The sequence below is a fragment of the Papio anubis genome, chromosome 14 (assembly GCF_008728515.1).
Source record: "Papio anubis isolate 15944 chromosome 14, Panubis1.0, whole genome shotgun sequence".
NCBI lineage: Eukaryota > Metazoa > Chordata > Mammalia > Primates > Cercopithecidae > Papio > Papio anubis.
In genome coordinates this window covers 100,555,745-100,576,820 of record NC_044989.1, presented here as the reverse complement: position 1 = coordinate 100,576,820, position 21,076 = coordinate 100,555,745, and the positions used below count along the sequence as shown (strand labels likewise).

Here is a 21,076-nt window from a genome sequence, read left to right as displayed (position 1 = left end):
GCGCAATTAGACATGCTACGTCCATCTTACCCATGGGACATGGAGGACCAGAGTGGGAACCTCCATAGGCTGGTGGTGGGTGACAAAGCAGGTGGGGCTTGAACTTGGGGCAGGAGGGGGCAGGTAGGAGGGAGCGCAAAACTGCCCCAAGCGCGCACCAGCGGCCTTGCCTCTCCTGCATGTCTGGACGAGATCCTGCAGGGGGCGCATCAGAGCAGACCTGGGCGTTTCCTTGCTTACCCTTGACCCCCGTGTTCCTTGGTTTGGTGCTTTACTCTTTAAAATATATTTTTAAAATCTTTAAATATTGATTTCATTTTAGATTCGTGGGTACATGTGCATGTTTGTTACATAGATATATTGCATAACGGTGAGGATTTGGCTTCTAGTGTACCCATCACCAAAATATGAACATTGTACACAACAGGACTACCATCCCACCCTCCTCCATTTTGGAGTCCCCAATGTCTGTTACTTCCATCTTTATGTCCATATGTACTCATTGTGTAGCTCCCACTTGTAAGTGAGAACATGCAGTATTCTACTTTCTGTTTCTTAGTTATTTTACTTAGTATAATGGCCTCCAGATCCATCCATGTTGCTTCAAAGGACATGATTTCATTCTTTTTTTATGGCTATATAGTATTCCTTGCCATATTTTCTTTATCCAATCAACTGGATGGACATTTAGGTTGGTTCCATGATTTTGTTATTGTGAATGGTGCTGCGATAAACATCCGAGTACAAATGTCTTTTTTAATGTAATGATTTCATTTCCTTTGGGTAAATTCCCAATAGTGGGATTGCTGGGTCAAATGGTAGTTCTATTTTTAGTTATTTGAGAAATCTCCACACTGTTTTCCGTAGAGGCTGAACTAATTTACATTCCCACCAACAGTGTATAAACGTTCCTTTTTCTCTATGTCCTTGATAACACCGGTTTTTTTTTGTTTTTTGTTTTTTTTTTTTTTGACTTTTTATTAACAGCCATTCTGACTGGTGTAAGATGATATCATTGTGGTTTTAATTGGCATTTCTCTGATGGTGAGTGATGCTGAGCAATTTTTTCATGTGTTTGTTGGCCGAGAAACAACTTTTAATGGATATACTTGGCATAACCTAGCCAGACAAATGCTTTCTGTAGTTGTGAAAGCAGAATTAAATTTGAACCAATAAATGTCATAATCCTCTACTACTCCGTCACTTTTCCCCACTCCTAGACACACAAGCTTTAGGAATAAATGAATGAGTGAGGGCTGATCCCTAATGAGGCAGTGTGGAGCAGATGGGCTATAGGTAAGTCTCTTCGGGGGACTGGCTGCTGCTAGAGAGGAAGGGCACACCCAGCAAGGGACCGGGGCTGTCACTGGTACACTTGGGTTGTTCCGATGGTGCTTCAAAACACAAGAACAAGCCAAGCAACCACACAAAAGGGGGCTGAGCACAGCCATGCTCTGGGTTAAGTGGGCATATTGTCATCAAAGACCTCTCCACCTTTCTCTGTCCTGAAGAAGATTGCCCAGATTGTGAGAACAGCCCATCCTGGTTCCACTTGTGTTTGGGATGCTTAGAGAATTTCCTTTTCAAACCTGACATGCCCCAGTGAAGAGATATCTCTTTCTTTTTCTCTTTTTAAAAGGACTGATTTAAAGACTGCATAATCAACATAGATGAATTAGATAAGTCATTATGCAACAATGCCTTTTCCATTATGACTCAATTTCTGACTATGGTGTGACTTGGTGGGTTGTGTTTTGCTCTGGTTGTTCTAAGGAGGGGAGCTTAGGGCAATGACCTGGGACAGCTCTAAGATTTTGCCTTTTCTTTTAGCTGGAACCATGTGCTAGAACTATCAGAGTATGATGACTTTTTCCTTTTTTGCTTGGTTTGACATTGCTGCCTAAGATAAGGCATATAGTACAGGCTGCAGAAACACACAGAAATTCTGCTGATAATACACACTTGTTTCTATGGCCAGGAAGTCCTGATTTGCTCACCTCCTCACCACCATGACCAGGTGTGAATTCACAGGTAAAAGGGCAAGTTTGTTTACTCCTAGTTGCTCTTGAATAGAGAGTTGACTTTTTCACCCCTTTGGCTTGTAACTGCTGAGTTCACTAATAAACCCTTCCCTTTAAAAGTGGGGAAAATAGGCCGGGCGCGGTGGCTCATGCTTGTAATTCCAGCACTTTGGGTGGCCGATCCGGGCAGATCACGAGGTCAGGAGATCGAGACCATCCTGGTTAACATGGTGAAACCCCGTCTTTACTAAAAATACAAAAAATTGACTGGGTGTGGTGGCGGGCGCCTGTAGTCCCAGCTACTCGGGAGGCTGAGGCAGGAGAATGGTGTGAACCCAGGAGGCGGAGCTTGCAGTGAGCTGAGATTGCACCACTGCACTCCAGCCTGGGCAACAGAGCGAGACTCCATCTCAAAAAAATCAAATCAAATCAAATCAAATCAAATAAAGTGGGGGGAGGGGGATAAAACTAATAAGAAAATATCGTAGGAGATAAAAAAGAATCATAAGAACCCATTGTGGGAGTTCAAAAAGAAACCGTTGAAGGTCTAAAAGCTCAGAAAAATATTTAAATCACTGATGCTATAATAGATATAAGCAAAACAGATGGGCCACAAAGGGTGGCATTCTAGAATATTTTGAAAAATAAAACAAAATTTAGTGTAAGTCACTTGAGGGCACCCATTCTGCTCTAGATATCTCAATAGAAGCTCTACTTATAAACGCTTTTTTAAATCTCTGGGCTTTAAATTTCTTTATGCCAATTTTCAAACAAATTATTGAAATCTGACTGAAGAATAGGATTATAAACATCCCTAGTAAAATATCCAACTTGTGTTTTAAAAGTATTTTTGAGTTGAGATCAATAAACTGGTTTGAAGTCTAAGGTTTCAAACATGACTAAGACATGAATCTTGAAAATAACCCAATTAAGAAATAAGTAGAAGAGATTTCAACATAAGACAATAAAAGACACCCCCCTTCCATAGTGAAATATCACCTTCGACCAAAGTTTCTTTTTCTTGAATCAATTTTCTTACATTTAATTTTCATATTGTGTAGGAAGGGCAAGGGAAATGGGGCATGGGAGATCAGAGAGAACTTTCTGGAGAATGTGACCCCCACATAAGGGAGCGTCAGCTGGAAATGGTGGATGTAGTGGAGGTGGATGTGGCTGAAGACCTGGTGGGGCGCTGAACATTTCCTATGATTTTGTGCTTCTTTCTTTGTGCGATGGCCTCTCACACAAAGAAAGAAGCATAAAATAATGAGAAATGTTCAGAGCCCCACAAGGACTTCAATTTCTCAAAGCATGAAGTCTGGAATGAAGTGGAGACTAGGAGGTAGAGGCTGGGGTGAAGAACTCAAGAATGAAGAGAGGGAGGAGAGTGTGGGAACCTTGAACAGGCACAGCTGGAGAAAGACTTAGCGGCATTACATTTTTAAAGATTTCTCTGCTCATAAATACTTGAATAAAAGCTTGAAAATGCAAAAAACACAAAGAAGTCATCCCCAGTCCTGGAATATAGGCATAAACACAGACTATTTTTACTTTATAATATGTATTTTAAAATCTGGCAGTACCAGCCACCTTTGTCGTTATACTTTTGTCTACACTTTCTTGACTCTTCTTGTTCATTCATTAGTGTCTTAAGTTTCAACAAGTTTCTATTGGTATTTTGATTTTAATTGTTTTGAACTTATGCTAATTTACAATTGTATGCCTCTCTAGAAGCAGATAATATCTCTTAATACAGTATTTCTCTAATATCTCTTAATAGAACAGTACTTTTTCACGTAGATCCTGGCTTAAGTTTTTTAAGGAGTTTCTTCTCAGAAATTGTTTTGGTCTTGCTATTGGGAATTTGTTTTCCTTTTTTTTTCTTCTCATAGTTAATTCCTGGCTGATGAGATCCTGGTTTTTCTATTTTTATTTTAACTTGTGAACTGCTATTTATTTTATGTTTTTGGCAGATTTATTTTGTTTATATAGACAATCACAACTGAGAATAATAATCAGCTTGTCTTTTTCTTTCCATTATTTGTGGCGTTTGTTTCTTTTTGCTGTCTAATTGTTAGACTGTCTAACATTTTGCTTAATAGGAATGAGAGGGGACATGTCTCTATGGTTTTACTCTTAGCTATAATGTTGGCTGTTTTTATTTTCTTTGAAATTTTTAATTATTTTAAATTTAAATTGTTTTAAATTAAATGATGTTCTAGGCTTAGTTGACTAAAAGCTTTAATCAGGGTTTTGAAAATTTGTATTGAATTTTGTCACAGGAGTCTTTGGCATATATTGAAATGATTATATGATTTTTCTTCTTTGACTTTTTAGTATGATGAAGCATATTGATACATTTCCTGATATTAAGCCATCTTTGAATTCCTGAGTATACAGTGTACTTGTATTTGTTAATGTGCTTCGTTTATCTAATTTTATTTGGAATTTTCATTTATATTTGCAAGTGAAATTACAAATGAATCTTTACATTTACTAACTCTGTCCTGTAAAAATTATGCTGGCTTGCTGGGCATGGTGACTCACACCTGTAATCCCAGCACTTTGGGAGGCTGAGGTGGGTGGATCACTTGGGGTCAGGAGTTTGAGACTAGCCTCGCCGACATGGTGAAACCCCATCTCTACAAAACAAAACAAAACAAAACAAAAACAACAAAGAAACAACAACAACAACAAACTAGGCATGCTTGGTGGCAGGCATCTGTAAATCCTAGCTACTTGGGAGGCTGAGACAGGAGAATCGCTTGAATCCAGGAGGTGGAGGTTGCAGTGAGCCAAGAAAGCACCATTGCACTCCAGCCTGGGTGACAAGAGTGAAACTCTGTCTCAAAAAAAGAAAAAAAAAAAAAAAGGAAATAAATTATGTTGGCTTTATAAAGCAAATTATGAATCTTTTCATCTTTTAATAAGCTCTGGCAGTGTTAATATAGGCTGGTAACTATTTCTTCTTTACAAATTTGAAGGCAACTATCTGAGTCAGGTACTACTTTGGTGATTATTCTTAAATTATATTTGTTATTTTTAACACATTGATTTGATTATTTTTTATTTCTTTATTTTGGTAATTTACACTTATCTAGAAATAATGCACATATAACTTTCTAATTAATTACTATACGGAGATATAAAGTAATCTTTCTAAAGGCAGTTAATGTTCTGAATGTATAAAGTATTGTTCTTTGTTTCATCTCTAACTTTGTTTACTTTCACTTTCACTTCTCCCTCCTGTGGCTTAACTATGTAGAGATGCCTATTTTACCTTCCACTCTCTATTACACTTGAATTTATCCATGCAAAATTTTTCTCGTAACCAATTAATTTTATCTTTAAGTCCTTCTCCCTCTTTTTGTTTTTTTCAAGTTTATTTGTGACTCTCATGATTGTTTTCTAAATCCTCAGGATAAGTACTTAGTAACTTCATTCAAAACTTTATTTTTTTAAGAATTAAAGAATTGCCCTCCCAGTACAGCTTTGGCTATATTCTAGAAGTTTGCTATGCAGCATTCTTCTGGGTATTTTATTAAGATTGAGACACTTAAGTTTTGATTTTTGATTTTTGAGTTTCATTTTAAATAATGTTGTCGCCTTTTCTTTTTCCTAGTGGTTCAGTTCGTTTGCATGTAACTGTTCATTATTTCTAGCTTTATTTCATCATGATCAGAAAACAGAGTCTTTACCAATCATAATACAATGTTAAGTAACCTCTTGGCATAACTACTGTACTTCTGGCATTAGAAGCAAGATGATAATTTCCCTATTATAACTTTAGTGTCCAATTTTCACATTCTCACATTGCTTTACTCACTCAACTGTACAGGACAATGTTGAGCCAAGCATGACAGGGACATAATTCAGAACTGCAGTTAATGTGCCATTGCCAGAGAGCAAATGTGAAAGGGACCTTCACCATGAACCTGTCTCACCCTTTGTCTCTCCCTGCTTAGGGACTGGCAAGGGCACTGTCACCTCAGGGGCAAGAGATGATGAGGATTTCGGCTATAGGGATAAGGATTTGGGGCTCTGTTGTAAGTAGAAGCTGGCTAGGATGGCTGAGGTTTGAATCTCCTTGGTGGAAGACCCGGGGAGACTGTAGCAGTGAGGGGTGAGCCTCAGGGAGGTGAGTTGCTACCTTTACAAGCAAGCTGCCTCTGGAGGGCACACTCAGGATATCACAGAGGAGGCTGGGGTCCCCGTCTTGGCGTCTGGAATGAGCACTGGGTCAGGACCTGTTCTAGTGCATGCCTCTGTCTGCCCTGATCTCTCTGGCTATTAGCAATGCCCTTATGTGGAGTCACTCTCTTTCCTCAGGGCAATCAACGTTTTTTCCCTTTTTCCCCCAAACCTGCCCTTCTAAGGAAGACACTGTCGGTGCTCCAGAGGTGGTGTGACTTTCTAAATGAGGATGGCCTCTCAAGAAAACCCATGTGATTTGTTATCCTAACTTATGTTACGTCATAGTGGAAACTTCTCTCATTTTAAAGGACTGCTGGTAACACACAAACTCAAGTTCAGTTTCTAGGTAGGTGTCCTTCTGGTAGGGTCACTCATTACAAAAGAATAAAGAAATATTTCCTGCATCTTTATTTTCTCTTACATTAGGTCCACAACAAAATAATCACATTTATGCCTTTAAGCTTCTAACTACACCCTAATTAGTTGATTTGCTATTTGTATATTCTTCTCTAATACTGTCTGTGCGTGTTTAACCATCTCTGAGCACTCTTTTCCTAAAATTTACATTTCTACACAAAGCTAATATCCCATTGCCTATTAAAAAGCATCCAAGGCAATCTAAGACCCTTCTACCTTACCTTGCTCATAAGTCTACTGTCTATCATTAGTTCTTTTGAGCTAGTCATGCCCCCAAGGGACATGCTGACATTTGGCAACTGGAGATCAGTTTCATGAGGTCGGGGGTCCTGTTACACATCCCACAACGTGCAGAACAGCTGCCGCCCACAACAAAGAAGTGCCAGGCCCCAATGTCAATACTTCTGAGGCTGAGAAAACCTGCTCTAGGCAATGAGGGAAAGGGATGCCCTGAGAACCACTTAGGGGGTTCCCACCAAATGATTCTGATGTGCCCCATTCCTGGTTTAGCAGAACTGTCCTGGAACAGGGTAAGATCATCTTCTGAATGAAGTTACTCTCATTTCTCCAAACACCATTAAGTGCTCTTTCCTTTGGCTTAATTATATCACTGTAGAATGGTTTCCAGGAATGGCGATTTTCTTTGATTATCTCTTACATGCACGCTCTTCCCATCAGAGGGTCTCCTTTGGGAAGATTAAGTGATGTGAGAAGCGTGCAGAGCTTCTGCCTCATCACCCGGAGGCAGGAGATCCTCCATGAAAGGGAGCCTACTCTCCTTCCTTTTTCTGTAGTCTAAGCACTTTGGAATCTGAGGCCATGCCTCATACAGCTCACAGCAATGCAGGGATGCACTCATCTACAGAGTCACCCACTGAGCCATTCATACTAAAGTAATATCTCTTTTCATTTCACCATCAGGAGTAGTAAGGTGGATTCAGTAACAGGCAAGTAACACTCTCAAAACCACAAGTATCTCCTGAGACCAGCAAATAACAAAGTAAAAAGCTTCTCTTTCCTTTCTGAGAACATTGCCTTTCTCAGAAAAGAAGGTGCTAAAATCACTTTTTCTTGTAAAGTGGTAATTGGAAGTAAGCATTGATCACAACTGCTAATTCAGCTGCTCTAAAAGACATGTCATCTTAGGGTTTCTAGGCTATTGTACCCTTCCTCTCAGCAAACACACATGCAGCCACTCCTCTCCATGTGCTCAAGTCTGGAGAAATGACATATCACACAAGTCTACACCTTTTCTTTAACCTGAAATAAAATGTAACCTGAAAACACAAAATCCAATCATGTCTTACTGTTACTCACTAAAGGTTCTTAAAGCCACAAGATTACAGTATTTTGTGGCTACTGGGAGGTATTTTCATTTCTTTTTCACAAAAAACTATTCGGTACCATCAGGGTTTTTTGTGTAAAATTGTGTTTTTGTGTCTCTTACACCCCACACATACATAGTTAATTTATCAGGGTCCATGTTATTATCCCCTTTTCTTTGTAAAGTTAGACTTAAAAATACGTAAGTTTTGAAATGAACAAATGGCTGTGAATTGATTGGCTGAGAATGGTTTCTTCATGGAATAGAAGAAAGACAAGTGTTCTTTTCACTCCGTGTTCTTAAACAGTCTGCATGCTTAGAATATGATTTTAAATATAAATGCCTAGTTCTCTTATCCATAATTAACTTGAAACGATTGCTACTTAATTTTCTACCTGAATACATCGTTTTCTTTTCCTTTATCTTTTGGATACATTTTTATTTGTGTACCTTCCATGGGTCAACTTAGTAGAGTTATGTACTTTCTTTGGCCCTTAGTTTCCTCAAATCTAGAGTGAGGGGTTTTGACTGCATTAGTGGTTCTCAAACCTGGCTGCACAGAATAATTAACTGAGGAGTTTAAGAAAACACATAACGCCCCATTGATTCTGGGTATGACCCACGGCACAGATCAACTCCTAGATTATTTCCAACCTTAAAATTCTGTGCTCTGACAATACCCATTTTGGCGAGACTGGTGAAATCGGCGAGCCATTGATCTCAAATGGAATGGTTAGCTTGGTATGGTGGTGGTTCCAAGGGCCCGTTTCATTACAGGCATCAAAAATCTTTTAAAAGTACCTAACTTTGGGCCAGGCATGGTGGCTCACACCTGTAATCCCAGCACTTCGGGAGGCTAAGGCAGGAGGATTGCTTGAGCCCAGGAGTTCGAGACCAGCCTGGGCAATATAGTGGGACCCTGTCTCTACAAAAAGTTTAAAAATTAAAAATTAACCAGGTGTGATGGAGCCCGGGGGATCAAGGCTATAGTGAGCCATGATTACACCATTGTACTCCAACCTGGGTGATAGAGTGACACCCTGTCTCCAAAAAAAGAAAGAAAAAGAAAAGAAAAGAAAAGAAAGCACCACCTAATGTTTGACCCTGCAGTTCTACTGCTAGGCATTTATTCTTAAGAGATTATTAATGGTGTGCCAGATATCTAGTTATAATGATGTTGACTCCAGTGTTTTATAAAACAGAGAAAAAATGAAATTCACGGAATATTTAAATAAATTATGGTACAAGCATACAATAAAATATGATGCAGACATTAAAATAATGTTAATCAAAAGTATTTATGTCATGGGAAATTATTTACAGTGTAACACATGAAAAAGTTGGTAATTTATTTTAAAAATTAAATAATCTGGCCGGGCACAGTGGCTCATGCCTGTAATCCCTGCACTTTAGGAGGCCAAGGTGGGCGGATCACCTGAGGTCAAGAGTTTGAGACCAGCTTGGCCAACATGACGAGACCCCATCTCTACCAAAAATATAAAAAATTAGCCAGCTGTGGTGGCAGGCGCCTGTAATCCCAACTACTCGGGAGGCTGAGGTGGAAGAATCTCTTGAACCTGGGAGGCAGAGGTTGCAGTGAGCCAAGATTATGCCATTGCACTTCAACTGGGGCAACAAGAGTGAAACTCCATCTCAAAAAAAAAAAAAAAGTAAATAATATATATAGAATAACATTTGTAAGCTTATAGAGCAAAATGATGACAATGGTTTGAGTGGTGGGATTATAAGTAATTTTGATTTCTCTCTTTTTTAGTTTACATTTTCTGTGACTACTATTATTGCTTTAATTAGGGTTATTTTAAAATCATTCTCTAATCTAGCTCCTTCTAGATATACGTGTTTAAGCCTTAAACTCTTCTCTATACCTTTGTGTCCCAAACTGCACCCTTATAATGCTTAGCTACAATCCCGGGTTTACAAGAAGTACTGAGTTCAAACCAGCAAATATGGGTGGGCTCCACTCAGGGTCCTGACCTAAGGCCATTCAACGCAAATGGAGGAGACAGATTCCTTATCAAGAGTACAATGCAAGACGAAGTGACATAACTGCTGTATAAGTGTGTAACCAGGATGCAGGACTCAAAGGGAAGTCCCAAACTAGAAGGAATGCACAGAGCTCTCCCAAACCAAGTGACACTGGAGAATGAGAAGGTTTCCCCGGCAGAGAATGGGAGGACAAAGTGCTGTAGAGATAATGGGAACATAAACACTGATTTCTTAATACACACAGCATATTTGGGGAAAATAGAAGATTTGGGCCTGAGTGTCAAGTATGAGGATAAAATGCATGTGTTGAAGAAGAAATCTGGGGAAGTCCCAGCCCTTACTGTACCTTTGTGTGAAAAGAAAGGTACCTCCTTTGCAGAGAAGAGTACCTCCTTCTCTGAGCAGCCTTAAACTCAGCCCAGGGCGTGGAACTGACTTAGTGATTGGAGGATGGGTTGGGTTTTAGTTGCCACTTGCTCCATCAGTTGGACACACTCCTGCAGTGTACAACCTGAACAACGGTTCCTACCACAATGCTGTGAGGTAAGGATACAGAGCTCAAAGAAGGTAAATAATTTGTCCATATTTTGAGCAACTCATAAGCAATAAATGTCAACATGATTCCATAGGCTGGTTATAGAGGAGGAAATGAAATTGAGTGTGCTAAGACTAGGGTACACATGGAGAATAAATAGGAAGCTATTGTAACACTCCTGCTGAGAGATGACGAGGCTTGAATTTGGACAGTGGTAGTAAGTAACAAAAGAAGTGAAGAAGTGTAATGGATATTTTGTAGGTAGCATGAGTGAATTTGCAGGTGAGGTGAAGTGAGGAGGGGTGAGAAGGAAGACTGGCTTGATATGGATCTTGAAGCCATCAGCATTTGCTGATAGTTGAAATTAGGAGAATTTATGAGAGTCCGTAGAAAGAGAAGGAAAGACAGATCTTTAGAAAATGGCTACATTTAAGAGGAATCAGTGAATGAACCCCAAAATAGCAATCAGAGTGATGGGAGGGACACAAAGAAGAAAGTAGGGTGTCATGGAGGTCAAGAGTAGAGTGTCAAAGAGGAAGTGGTCAAAGTGTCAAATGGCACCAGTATAGAACAGATGAGAGCTGAGAAGATTTCATTAGCAAGTCGGTCAGAAGGCAATCTATTACCTTCAATGAGCAGTTCAAACCCTAAGGTGCCAAGTAGTAGGTGTGTGGTGGGGGTGGCGAAGGCTGGAGTAGAGCTCTTTTGTAAGAATTTGGGCAGAGAAAGGAAGGAGAGAGGTAGGGCAGCAGTTTCATAGGAAAGTGAAAATCAGGGAACGTTTTAGTTATAGGGGCATGTGTGTCTAGAACATGCTTAGAGAGCGAGTGATACAGACACCACTATCTGAAGCTGATAGATGCAGACGTCAGAACTGAGACATAGAAGAACCCTTTGAAAGGTGAGACTGTACTGGGAGCTGGGAGGATTGAGAGATCAAACCTAGAACACAAGTGGAGGGGCTGAGTTTGGGAAAGAGGCCTGCTTTTCTTAGGGAGGAGGAATGGGGATGAGGGAGGAAATGGGTGAAGGTCCTGGGAAATGTTGAGTTGTGCAAGAGAGGTGGTGATGGTGCACTAGCAAGAGTCCTTTTTCTCAATGTTTAGGAGATGAAAGCAGTGGCTTATAGCAATGGACATGATGATGAATTTTCACTTCTGAGTCAAATAGAACATCTGAAAAGATGCTGTTGGAATGGAAAAGAAAGAAGCTTTGGGTGAGTAGAAGGGTCAATCAGAAGTATGGCAGGCACTCTGACTGTAGTTGGATAACTTGAGGTGGTTAGATTTGTGAGGAGAAAAGCCATGTTTATCTTGTTCACCATTCCATTCCTGTGATATATAACACAGTGCCTGGCAAGAGCAGATGTTCAGTAAATAATTTGTTTAATGGATGCCTTCTATACTTGTGCTAATCAGTAAAATGAGGTAAATTTCACCAGCACATATTTAGTAGCCAATGGAGAAAACAAAATTAGGGAAAGAGAAGACAGGGGCCACCACAAAGCCAGGGCCATTTTGCTGTTGATGCTGGTTAATTTCCCTACTTGACACTTTCAAGTGATAAAAGAGGTAGATATGTCACTCTGGGTTCAAAGACATTTTCCACTTTAGTCCTTGTGTCAGTTTCCTGTTCTCAAACCTGTCCACCAAGCTCAGTGGAATCCATCATATGCACAGACAATTTCTGTTACTTGGTTGTGGGGGTGCATGACCAGCACAGGTTACCCTGGACTGGGATGAAGCATGGGCAGGGGACCTCCCACCAGCTTCGCAGATCTGTGAGGCCCATCCATAGCCCCAGTCCTGAGACTGCTCCTCATTAGGGGCTGCAGTTCCTTGCCCTTGACTATCCTCTTTGCAAATAAGATTTTTCCCTTTTAGTTTTCAGTTCACCTTTAATTCCTATCCTGTAATTCTATACTTATCTATTCTCTTTGGCATCATCACTGCTCCTTCACTCAACCCCCATTTCTCTTCTGGTCTTTGAAGCATGAAGACTTTTCCCCTGCCTGGGGTCTACATTGGCTTGTGGTCAAAACATTTGCCCCTGGGACCCACAGCGTCACCAAGGTAGCTGATGTTCCCTTGAGCTCATCTTACATGAAAATGTGTGAATCTTATTTCCATAATGGGTATTCTCATTCTTGTTCAGTTTTCCTGTGCTGAGTTACACATTTCCAAAATGACTTTTAGGGCATGATCCTCCTGACTGAATTTCCTGGGAGGCCCCACTGATACTCTTCTAGCAAGTGAGTGATTCTCCCAGCCCCTTGTCTTGATAATGTCAGGCTGGATGTCTCTCCAGCGTTCTCTGGACTCACACCTCCACCCCCAGCCCTCTGCATCCTTTTGAACTCCTTTCAGGCCATCAGCTTTTCTGGCCCATCTTGAAGGCTACATTTTAGAATTTCTGATGTGTCTTAGAATGGAAAAAAAATGGCTGATTTTTCTACTTGTTTTTCTGAAAAGCAATCGTTATATGTAGATTATGGCACCCAGTAATGACAATGTTCAACACAAAGACATGTGGGAGAATTCCTCTGCATTTGAGGTCAGGGTGCCTTGCAATTTTAATAAGGAGGCTGGTGACTTCCAGGTGGGGGAAGCTCATTTATTGGGTCATGTCACTCACTCTGTGAGTCTTTTTCCTCTCCTAGTTCCATAAAGCAGCAGGCTAGAGAACAGTGATTCGTGTAGTTGGTGAAGACATTACATTTTTATGGTGCTGCTGGGTATGAAGAGTTTGTGTAGCTTGGTTAGAATAAGGTGAGGACGGATGCGGTGGCTCATGCCTGTAATCCCAGCACTTTGGGAGGCTGAGGTGGGTGGATTACGAGGTCAAGAGATCGAGACCATCCTGGCTAACGTGGTGAAATCCCGTCTCTACTAAAAATACAAAAAATCAGCCAGGTGTGGTGGCGCGTGCCTGTAGTCCCAGCTACTTGGAAGGCTGAGGCAGGACAATCGCTTGAACCCAGGAGGCGGACGCTGCAGTGAGCCGAGATCACACCACTGCATTCCAGTCTGGTGACAGCGAGACTCTGTCTCAAAAAAAAAAAAAGGTAAATTTGGCCAAGGAAATCACAGACATGCCGGTTGTAGTGTTGTGTTAGTGGAAACTCAAAATGTTGAAAGAACATCCATTGCCTGTCCTCATGGTGGACTTAAAACCCACACCTCTCTCTGTATGGTACATAAATGTAGACCACCAGTGACCACTGTCCTCCTTGCCGCAAATAAGACTGAAGAGGCATTACTGTCAGTGGGAGAGGCCTGTATGTGACAGTTCATCCTATCTTGTGACACAGAGACCCCTGTCTGTATTAATCCACTCAGGCTGCCATAACAAAATACCACAGGCTTTGCTGTGTAAATAACAGTTAGGTTTCTCCTGAGGCCTCCCTCCTTGGCTTGCAGACAGCTGCCTCCTTGCTGTGTCCTCGTGTGCTCTTTCCTCTGTGTGTTCCCATCCCTAGTTGTCTTGCCCTCTTATGAGGACACAAGTCCTATTGGGTTAGGATTCATCCACATAAGCTTGTTTTACCTCACTTACATCTTGAAAGGCACTATTTCCAAATACTTTCATATCCATATATACTGGGGGTTAGGATTCCAACATGTGAATTTGTGGGGGGGGGGAGACACAGTTCAGTCTGCACACTGCCCTCAGTGGAATCAAGAGTGTGGGTCTAAGTAGCAGAGTGGCACAGAGGAAAAACACCAGCCCCACAACCCAGTGGTCATGGCGTTGAAAACATCCTCTCCCATGACTCTGCCGTACCTTGAGGACATTCTGTTAAGTGAAATAAGCCGGTCACAAAAAGACAAATACCATATGATTCCACTCGCATGAGGTCCCTGGAGTAGTCAGATTCAGAGATGGGAAATAGAATGGTGGGTGCCTGCGCCAGTGGGATGTATAAGGAATGGAAGTTACTGTTCAATGGGGGCAGAGTTTCAGTTTAGGAAAATGAAAAAGTTCTGGACACGGATGGTGGTGATGGCTGCACAACAGTGTGAATGTACTTAATGCTACTGAGCCGTACACTTACAAATGGTTAAGGGGGTCAATTTTATATTATGTGTATTTGTCCTCACAAATTTTAAAAGGGGTTATGAGCTGCGGAATCAGACCTGAGTTTTAGCTCCTTGTCCTCCCTCAAGAATATGCACAACTCTTTATTTTTCTCTATTAAGCCTGAGGTTTTTGAACTGCAAAATGGGAAGAATGTTTCCTCCCTGGGGACTAAAGGAGATTGTGAAGCTAAGGTGTTTGGTAAAGTCTTTTGTCGTATAACTAGCATTCGGCCGATGATAGCTAATAAGAGTAACAATGATAGAAGAAGAGAAAACGCATAATGTTCAAGCAGATGATGGCATTTGCTTTTGAGTGATTTGTCTCTTCATGGGGTCAAAGTAAACAGGAACCTTGCCTGGGCTCATAGAACTAGGATCAGCCTCCTTGTCACGTCAGTAGCCCCTGGTCTAAGACTGAGAGTCTCCAGCAAAGCTTCAGGGGAGGCTTTTCAGCACCGTCAAAAGCGTATGTTGCTTGATCATGCAGGCAGTAAATCCAAGAAGATGAGGGAAGAGTTTGCCAGTCACGGATGACACTCTAGCTGCAGTCTGGTCTCTCTGCTTCTGGCTTCCACAGCTGCCTGCTGGATCCTCTGCTGGCTCCAAGGCCAGTCCTGCCAGGCCACAGTACATGAAGAACTTGGCCTCCTGCTGCGACATGTTGCATGCCAGTACAGTGGGTTTTGAGGCCCCACATCTGAGCCCATGGAAGCTTCAAAGTCCTGGCTCTCCCTACAACTTCCTGTTGCCTCTTCCCTTGCCATGGTGGGCCACCTTCTGAGCCCTGAGCTGCCTCACCATCCCAGGTCTTGGCTATGGCCTCTTACTGCCACCTTGCTCACAGTTTCTAAGAGCTAGCCCAGAGCCTGACACAATGCACTCAGTAAGGAGTTTATTGGCATATTAAGAAATGCAAATGTTCTTGATAAGAATGCAACCCAGAACTTCCACTTGATACTACAGGAGTGGCTTTCAAACGCTGGTGCAGAGCAGAATTAAGCATCTGTGGGTCTTTTTCCTCCTTCCCATACTTAGGTCCTGATAGAGGGGGTTTGGTGGATCCTGAGAGGAAACTATCCTAGGGGAGGCAAGGTGGGAGAAGGGCTGGATCGCTGGGCTGGGCTGGGCTGTTCCTGAGAACATATTGCCGTGGCGTTCCTTCTTTATTGTGGGCACCACCCTTTAATGCCATACTGCTCCTCCGGGGCTCCAGCCATGGCATGCCTCCTGAGAAGTCCAGGTGGGCCCTGGTCCCTGCCCTGGGGCCAGGCGTCCTTCCCCTACCCCCATCCCTGCAGGCCCAGCTCAGTTTTGCAGAGGTCACAGCTCCAGTGAGCCTTACTCATCACTCCCCAGTGTTCCTGGTCACCCCAGCCTCCTGTCTCCAGGGGTATACTGCACCCAGCCCTCCAGTTACAGATTGGTCCATCCAGGGTAACCTCCACTTTTCTCCTCTGCACTTGCTCACCTCACCGTCTCTCATATATCAGCTCCTTAGGCTTCCTGATGCTGCTGATTTCACAACCCAACTCCTGTTTTCCAATTGGCCTTTTGGGTGGGAAACCAGTCCAGGACTGCTAATGGTGCAACTGCCTTGGGGACACCATGGGAGGCTGCATTTGGGAATGATCCCTGAATGCCTCCCCCGTGGCCCTGACAGTTCCTTGCACCATGTGTGGGGCAACCTTTATAGGCCCTCCAGCCTCCTGAGCTCCTTGGCTCAAGAGCAACCGAGCCCAGCACAGTCAGAAGAAAAGCCTCCTCCCAGGCCTGCTGATCTCCATTCACAGGGGCACGGAGGGTCCCTTGGGCTTGGAGTAAGATGGTTGCTCCTGCTTCCAAGCCTTCCATGAGGGGTCTGACTCCTACTCTACTTCCCCTGTGCTCACCACCGTGGTCTTCCTTGAGACCTCAAGTCTAAGTTTATGGTGCCTTTTATCCCTGGAATGCCACACACATCCCCCCCACGCAGATCACCCCTCATCTCCCATTCGCTACATTACCCTGCTCTCAAAATCTCCATAACACTCTGGAAATACCCAATTCCATTTCTGTCTTCCTTCCCTCTCTTATTCTCAGAAACCTTCTCCAGTTTCTCAAGAACTCACCCGGCATCCTGGCAAAATCCCCTGCATCTGGCACTCTTCTGCGCAGTTTCCCTTTTGCTGGATCTTCCCTGGGTGCTGTGCCCTGCTGCCCTCTCAGAAGGGCTTTTCTCCACAGTTCTCCCATCATGGGGGCTGGGGTGCTGCTCGTGTTGTCCCTGCTGCTTCTGGTCACAGATGAGTCTCCTGGCATCAGGCAGCAGCACCCCAGCCCCACTCTGCCTCGCATCGCTCCTCTTCAGCTCTCAAAGGCTCTGACCCTGAGTCACGGCCACTCCACTTGACGTTCACCCTGCTTGTCGACTTCGAAAGCTACATAGATGATCCCCTTCATGTGACCTGTGTCCTGTGTTCTCTGCCAGCGATCTCACTTGCCATCCGGTCTCCGGCAGGCCCTGGATCTCCACAACATCCATGACCACAACCCCTGCCATCATCTCAGCTTCCAGCCTTGCCCTCTTCTACCTCTGCCTCTTTCCCTCCTGGCCCTTTCCTCTGCTGCCTCAACTCCAACAGTCAACAGAAAATCCTCTGACCCACACATCTCTTCACTGTCCTCCCCCACTTCATGTTTTCAAGAGAAATTCCATCCTCCTAAACTCCCTTGAATAAACCCCAACTCCCTCACCCGTCTCTTGCTTTCTGCTGCCCCTGGCTGGGATCTCACCTGGTGATACCCAACTCCCACTTCTGTGTCTGCAGCTTTGTGGCTAATGGGCCTGGAGGGAACCACGCATTCACGCTGAGGGTTGTAACTTCAAGTTCATGCCCGCAGACCTCCAGGGCATCCCTGCTGTGGCCTGACTGACCTCCTGCATTGGACTGAGTTCTTTCTCGCTCCCACCATCCTAGAGGATGATTTCACTACCATTCTTTCTCTCTTTTCAAACTGCCAGCACCTCCTCCCATCCTCACCCTCAGCCGATGACCTTCTGAGAAAGCAGAAGCCACTGGAAAAGCGCTTCTGCAAACTCCCACCAGCATCTGCACCAGCTCCCAGCATCTGCACGCCCATTCTCTGCCTTCTCATCACTTACCAAGGATGGAGATTTCTGCCCAGGCTCAGCTCTTCCCTTATGCACTAGATCGAGGCCCTGTTCACCTGCCCCAGGAGGCTGCTCCAGCACTTCTCCCTTGCCTCTGGGCCATCCTCTTGAGTGAACACATTGATGGCTATTTCTTCCATTAAAAACAAACATTGCCTCCTGTTCCTATTCCCTTCCAGATTTTCCTTCATTTCTTTCTTCTCCTTTACAACAAAATTCCCTGAAATAGTTCTATTTACTCATTATCTTTAATTCCTCTCCCCCTACATTTTCTTGAAACCACTCTAAACAGGCTTTCATTCTTACCATTCCAGAAACATTAGCTTCTCAAGTTTCCCGTGATATGGTGTTGCTAAATCCAGTGATTTATTCCCAGTCCTCGTCCTACTGGCTGATAGCATTGAACATGACTGGTTATTCCTTCCTCTTTAAAAGATTCCTTACTTTGTTTTCAGATTCTGCAAACTCCTGGGTTTCCTTCTATCTAACTGATCTCTCTCTGTCTCCATTGCTAGTTCCTTTTTTTCCTACCCAACTTCTAAGTGTCGGAGGGTCCCAGGGCTCATTTGTTGTTGTTTCTCTACCTTGGTGATCTCATCTAGTTTCATGACTTTAAATAAAATCAATATGCTTATGATGTCCATTTGTTTTTTTGTTTGTTTGTTTGTTTGTTTTTGTTTTTTTTTTTTGACACAGAGTCTCACTCTGTCACCCAGGCTGGAGTGCAGTGGTGCGATCTCAGCTCACTGCAGCCTCCACCTCCTGGATTCCAGCGATTCCCCTGCCTCAGCCTCCTAGGTAGTCGGGATTACAGGCACACACCACCATGCCCAGCTAATTTTTGTATTTTTAGTAGAGATGGGGTTTCACTATGTTGGCCAGGCTGGTCTCAAACTCCTGACCTCAGGTGATCCACCCACCTCGGCCTCTCAAAGTGCTGGGATTACAGGCGTGAGCCACCACGCCAGGCCGTGATGTCCAAATTTATATCTCTTGCCCGTACCTGTCCCCTGAGCTTTAAATAGCCCATTTAACCCGCCACTTGGATATTTTAAAAACTCCTCAGACTTAATATATTCCAAATAGAGCCCTATGCCAAATCTCCTCTACCTACAACCTTTCTTTTCTCAGTAAATGCCAGTTCCATCCTTTCAGGTGTTCAGGACTGAGATCTTTCTTTCCTCCTCCTTTCTCACCCAAACCCAATTCAATGACAAATTTCATCAGCTTTACTTTCAAATTATATTCAGAATGTTACCACTTCTTAGGACCGTACCTCTGTCACCCTGGTCCCAATCTGTCATTCGGATGATGCAGTAGTTCCCAAATGCCCCACTTCCATTTTTGACACCCTCCCCAAACTTATCAGCCAGAGGAACCTTTTAAAGACGTGTCTCGGGTTTTAGGTCACACTCCTCAAGCCTCCAAAGTCTCCCCTTTCTGCTAGAGGAAAAGCTATATCAAATCCTTACAACAACCAATGAAGCCCTCCCATTGTGTCCCCTTCAGCTTCTGACACAGATCCTACTTGACTCTCCCTCCTTCTCTCTGCTCCTGCCTCACCTGATTCCTGCCTGCATCCTAAACATGCCAGGGACTTGAACATTGAATACCTCTGCATCAGCCGTTCCTTCTGCCTGGCATGCTCACCTCTAACCAATTTTTATGGTGTGCTTCCTTACATTCTTTGTCTTGCTCAAATGTCACCTTCTCAGTGAGCTTTTCTCTGGCTCTTTCATCTCAAGTTTGTCATCCACCCTCCCCAGGTTCAACACACACACACTCCTTACTCTTCTTCACTGTTTGACTCATCTCAGCACTCATCATCTTCCATTATTCCGTTTTATCTTATTTATTGCCTGTCCACCAATCCATGAGGGCAGAGGTTTTGTCTCTTTTGCGCCCTAGAGTATCATTAATACTTAGAAAAATGTCTGGCCCTCAATAGGATTTGAAGAATGGACACTTAGATAGATGACTGGATGAATGGATGGATGGGTGGATGAATGGACAAGTGGATGCATGTACTGATGGATGGGTGGATGAAGGGACAGGTGGGTGGATGTACAGATAGATGGGTGGATGAAAGGACAGGTGGGTGGCTGTACAGATGGATTGGTGGATGAAGGGACAGGAGGGTAGATGTACAGATGGATGGGTGGATGAAGGGACAGGAGGGTGGCTGTACAGATGGATAGGTGGATGAAGGGACAGATGAATGAATGGACAGATACATGGATGGATGGGTGGATGGATAGACAGATGGGCCTTAACTTGCTACCCTTTAGCAAGGTCTGAACTTAATTACCAATATTCTGTTTGAAAATCTGGGCAAAGACCCTGTGACACCGTTTGTACCATGATTAGTGAACATCATCCAACCCTGGATACTATTTGAAATCTTTGAAAGTATCAACACAGAACTTTCTTCAGACTGGAATTACAGGTAGAGTGCTGAAACTAGTTAATACTTTTCTGTCTCTCATCCATGTTCTTCTTCATCCCAAACTAAACTCCACGTCCCTCTGAGTCACCTACTTTGTCCTACTTTCATTGCAATACCTTGTTTTGCCCGCCCACCCCCTCATTCTCCCACTGGTGCCCTCTGGACCAACCACGTGCACTCTGCTCTCTGGAATCCCTATGGATTGATTGATTCATGTATTCATTCCATAAATCATTTACTGAGTTACCATTATGTAGGGGTACAATAATGAATGCAGTAAATGCATTTCCTGGTCTCACAGGACTCACAGCCTAGAAGAAAACAGATACTGGACAAATATATGCGTGAAGAGTGGCACAATAGGAGACTATCCTGGGTTATTGGAACATACAAAAAAGGAAATGCTTTGAGCCCAGGGAGTTCCTGAGAAAGTCCTTTAAGCAGAACCTTGAAGGATCAGTAGGAATTAACTAGCATGGGGTACATAGGAAGATGGGCTAGGCAGAAGGAACACTTACTATTCCACTTTTAATGGGCTTCCTTCACCCCTGCATTCTTCGGAGAGAACACTCTTGACTTCACTGAGATCTGCATCTCCTCTGAGGACTTGGTGCCTGCTGTAGGGGTTGCTACTTCTGTCCCTTTTTTATACCTCTGAGGCATGATTGGAGAGGCCAGCAGTCTTTTTCATTTCATTCTCATTTTCCAAACAGCGTGGAACCTTCTGTTTTCACTTTTTCTAAAATTCATTTCCAATCCTTGTGTCCTGCCCACACCACCCTCCATATCTCTGAAATAACTTTGAAAATTCATTAGTGACTGTATTTATGGCTGATGGAAACTTCCTTGTCCTTTTCAACCTTAACCACTTGGAGGCATTACCATTACTGTACTTACCACCG

At 43.2% G+C, this 21,076-nt stretch overlaps 1 protein-coding gene across 5 annotated transcripts in view; it reads left to right on the top strand.

Moving 5' to 3' along the window:
* Positions 1-21,076, top strand: part of IL1RL1 (interleukin 1 receptor like 1) — a 101,280-nt gene that overhangs the window by 7,421 nt on the left and 72,783 nt on the right. The window contains exons 1-2 of one of the 5 annotated variants that reach the window (XM_031655414.1): positions 9,687-10,506; positions 11,605-11,714. The exons of 2 other annotated variants lie outside the window; for them this stretch is intronic. The gene's annotated coding sequence lies outside the window, so the exon portion shown is untranslated. Of the gene's footprint in view, positions 1-992; positions 2,032-9,686; positions 11,400-11,604; positions 11,715-21,076 lie in introns of those variants that run through there. 2 more of the 5 variants (XM_009184851.4, XM_009184853.4) reach the window with 2 other exon arrangements.